Genomic DNA, 4,647 nt, shown 5'->3' with positions numbered 1-4,647 from the left:
TCCACAGAGTCTTCCCAAACGGGATCATCAACATGTTGTTGGACAGATGTGAGACCATCCTTTGTGTTCTTCTTGGTCTGCAGTGGTTTTCTCCTTGGACTCCTCCATGGATTCTTCTTTCTTATTGTTCAATGATGACCTTAACTGAGGCCTGCAGGTCTTTCATGTTGTTCTGGCTCTTTGTGAGCTCCTGGATGTCGATGTGCTCTTGGAGTCATGTTGGTGCCACTGGCTTCCTGGGAAGGTTCCCACTGTTCCACACTGTCAGCATTTTGTGTCTAATGGCTCTCAGCGTGGTTCAACAGAGTCCCAAAGCCTTAGAAATGTCTTTGAACCCTGTGCAGACTGACAGCTGTGACTCTGTCAGCTGGTTGTGTAGATGGTGGCATTATGTGTTGCTGTTTGACATCTTTCAGCCTCTTTCTCACACGGGTTCTGTAGAAGTTGATGAGTGTGTTGATCCAACAGGTCTTCTAGTAATCAGGCTGAGTGTGTTTGTCAAACTCAGCTTAAGAAACAAATGTGCTTCATCACAGTTCATTCGTGATTGAAGCAGAGGGGCAGTTACTTTTGCACACAGCTCAGGTAGGTTGGGATCACCTTTGTGGCCTTAATCAATGACATCATCATTTATTTACTTGTGTTATCTTTGTCTAACATGAACATTTGTGTGATAATAAACAGTCAGAAATGACTGAGTGAAAAGACTTTTTCACACCAACTGTGTGTGATCGTTGGGAGAGTTCACTTATCTGCAATGAGAGGTGTGATCAACACGAGTGCACGAGTGTCACATGACTCACAGCTGTGCATGCAGTGGCAAAAGGCTGAGTGTGTGCCATCAGTCTGTACTCAGTCCTCACTCTGAGCCTCTTCCTGCTGCTTCATGAGAGCAGAGCTGAACTTCCTGCTGTGGGAGAGACCGAGGAGGATCCTGGTGCAAGAAGCACAAATGATGCAGTTTGTTTCCTGTTTACACTCAAAGTGACTAAAACCAGATTTATGAAAGTGTCATTTCTCTGAGTCCCACTGACGGAAACATCAGCTTGTATGAACTGTTCAGTCTGATGGATCCTCTGAAGTGTGTCAGTGAGCCTGTTGGAGGTAAAGCTTAGTCAGACTTGGACCTGGTTGGTAGTCGTTCATAGATCTGGACCACGGCCGGCTCTCCTGGATGATCTCTGTGGTTGATGGTGTGTCCTTTGATAACTGGACGAGACAGAAACAATCGCAGACACAGTTTGTACCAAAGATCATCATCTGGTGTCCCCACTGTGGACTTCTCTGACCTCCTCTAAGGACACCAGAACAGGATCTTCCTTTGGCTCAACACAACTCACCAGGAGGCCACGTTTGAGCTGTGAGGAGATGACATCATCACAGTGATCACATGTCGTGTTGGTGGAGTCTAATTACTCACACTCTGGGGAACATCCAGGACCACCATGTTTGTAGTTTTCTCCTTCCCACTGTAGCTGTGTTTGAACAGTGTGTGCACACATGCTCTTCATCACCCACAGTGACTCCACGCTGGTACAGACTCTCCTCTAACCTGTCACATACTTACAGGGATGTATTTCCACAGTCAGTCTGGCTCTGGCAGATCCACCTGTGGGCTCCACCTCTGTGTGGACTTTCACACTGAGAGTGGGGACATCAGCAGGTGTTGTGATGTTATAGGTGCACAAATGTGGGAAACAAACAGAACCAATCACAGCTCAGTGCAGCCTGCTGTCACTTTTCTACACCGTGACACTTTTATATTTATATCTCTATATTTATCTATTTATATCTTAATATTTATCATCAATATCTGTGTTTCTCATTGTCTATCAGTGCTTGATGTTTGTTGTGTGTTTGCTGCTCCGACAGCTCAGTTTCCCTCTGGGATGAAGAAAGTTTCTCTGATTCTCATGTAGACACAAAGTGACTTTATTGATTTTTGCTCTAAATTAGTGTCAAATAGAATTGTACTGTGTGCAGTTCTTACTGTCAGCTCTAATGTTGTCTATGAAAACACATTTATTACATGTGAAAATGCTTCTTTAGCGTTTTATAAGTACAAAGAAACAAAGAAAGCCTGTTTGACACCAACCAGGACCTGGTCACATGATGCTGTCACTGAGCTGCACTGAAGCACATGCAGCTTCACCTCCAGCCTGTATTTTCCTGACACGTCCTGCAGCGCCTCCTCCTGGTGGAGCAGCTTGTTGCCCTGATCAAATGTCAGCTGACTGCTGGAGCCTGAACTGTCCCTGTGCTCCACCCTTCAGGACTGAACACCAGAGTGGAGCAGAGAGCCTGAAGAGCCTCCACTGTGTCCTACAGGATGGATTCATGTTGACATGAAGTTCAAACTGCCTGTGTCACTTCAACACACTCTCACAAAGAGTTTCTGACCTTCACTTCCTGGTTAAATAAAGGTTAAACAGGTTAAATATGTTTAACAGAGATGATCTCAGAGAAACAAAGTAGAGAAATCACAGGTAGAAACTTACAGACTGCAGCTGAGCTGTTATTTACAGGCTGTTACGTGTAGTTGGTGCACAGAAGGCTGTTCTGTTAAAAACAACACATTTTTAGATCAAAGTCAATTTCATCTTGTAAATAAAGAATAAAAACATCCCTGCCTGCTAAAACAAGTCTGCATATCTGAGAGAAAAGCAACAACATGGAAGCTTCAGGATTATTTCTTCTGATTTGGTCCAAGACTGTAGATGAACTCAAAGATGAGCTTCATGCTGTTCGGGTGGTGTAGTACCTGAGTGGAGGAGAAGCCTCCGCCATAGTTCTGCTGCCCAGTCAGCCACCTGATAATACCAGAGGCATATCCCAGATCCTCAGCAGTCGGGGAGGCGCTGAGTTTGGCCAACAGCACATAAGAACTGATCTCCACTGACAGGGAGGCTGATGTTTCTGCTGCTGTCTGAGACCAGCAGAGGAAACCTCCTACAAACACAATAACAGTCACAGTGATGCTAATAAAGCCTGAATGATTGTCCTGCTAAAGGATGACTCACCTTCCCTCACTGCACCTGTGTCTAAGTGCTGCAAGAAGGTGACGCGGGTCTCCACGTCTCCTGCAGGGTGAACACAGAGGCCAGCAGAGCTGCAGCTGCTGCTCAGGTCACTGAGAGACTCCTGAGACAAGCCAGGCTCTGGATCATCACAGGATCCTTTAAAAGATCACAGCAAACAACTTTAATGGACAAACAGAAATCTTCTTTCATTAAACCCAGTGTGAGAACAAAAGCAGGCAGAGTTCCTGATTCAGTGACTCAAACAACAAAGACAAAACTCCAAAACACAAACTTAACAATGTGGTGTATGCTGTACAGTGCAGCGAGGAATGCCCAGACCTCCTACATTGGCGAGACCAAACAGCCACTTCACAAGCGCATGGCACAACATAGAAGAGCCACCTCCACGGGACAAGACTCAGCAGTCCATCTGCATCTAAAGGTCAAAGGTCACTCTTTCGAGGATGCCAATGTTCACATTTTGGACAGAGAGGACAGATGGTTTGAAAGAGGAGTGAAAGAAGCCATTTACGTCCACTGTGAGCGACCATCTTTGAACAGAGGCGGAGCTTACGACACCAACTGTCTGCCATCCATAATACAGTTTTGAGATCCTTCCAGACGCCTTAACGCCCACTCAGGGTGGGGGCAGGTTTCACAATGAGCTCACCCGAAACCCTGGCTGATTAGGTCCCACACCTGCTTTCACACCTTGGCTCATGTGATTAGAGGATCACCAGGGGGTCCTTTGTCCTCTTTGGGGGGATACTCCCACTGGGTTTAAATCTGGGACTCTCGGCCATTTGACCTTAGAACTGAAGAAGCTTCTCGGATGAGAGGTGAAACGTCTTCAAGCAACTCAAAGAAGTCCAGACGCTTTTCTTTGCAAGCTCCTTAGACTATGATGACCTGGATGACTGAGAACCTTCACAGACACATGCTAACAAAAAGTGCTGCTTACTAGTTACTATTTGTGAACCAAAATGCGCCACTTTCAGATACGTTCTGGTCTCTTTACAGTGTAAATGCATATTTACACTGACTCCACAGGGAACGTTTTCAGTATTAGACAGAAAGTGATTACAATGCTGCCACCAGCCTCTAGGATGGGATTAGAGATGTGCAAAGCAGCTGGTATTTGTATCTGTATTTGTATTTGTATTCAAAATAGGTGTAAAAATCCTGTTTTTACACTTCTAATTAACATTATTGTGTAAGTATTCTTTGATTATATCCATCATAATAATTATGGATGTGCAATATTAGTTGATAATAATAATGCATTGGATTTATATAGCGCTTTTCAAGGCACCCAAAGCGCTTTACAATGACATTATTCATTCACGCTCACATTCATACACTGGTGGAGGCAAGCTACCGTTGTAGCCACAGCTGCCCTGGGGCAGACTGACAGAAGCGAGGCTGCCATATCGCGCCATCGGCCCCTCTGGTAGGGGGGCCAACACCAGTAGGCGGTAGGGTAAAGTGTCCTTTCCCAAGGACACAACGACCAGGACAGGGAGGCCGGGGATCGAACCGGCGACCTTCCGGTGACCTTCCGGTGACAGGTGCCCTTCCCAACCCCCCTGAGCCACGGTCGCCCGGTTCATGGTTTTCCATAAATCCA

General features: G+C 45.9%; 1 pseudogene; it reads right to left on the bottom strand.

The window, feature by feature from the left end:
• Positions 1-1,111: 1,111 nt before the first annotated feature.
• Positions 1,112-3,167, bottom strand: LOC134622618 (murinoglobulin-2-like; annotated as a pseudogene).
• Between the last annotated feature and the right edge of the window lie 1,480 nt (positions 3,168-4,647).

Source organism: Pelmatolapia mariae, unplaced genomic scaffold (genome assembly GCF_036321145.2).
Source record: "Pelmatolapia mariae isolate MD_Pm_ZW unplaced genomic scaffold, Pm_UMD_F_2 NODE_ptg000099l+_length_35263_cov_1, whole genome shotgun sequence".
In the NCBI taxonomy this organism is placed as follows: Eukaryota; Metazoa; Chordata; class Actinopteri; order Cichliformes; family Cichlidae; genus Pelmatolapia; species Pelmatolapia mariae.
This window is presented reverse-complemented; position numbering and strand designations above follow the sequence as displayed.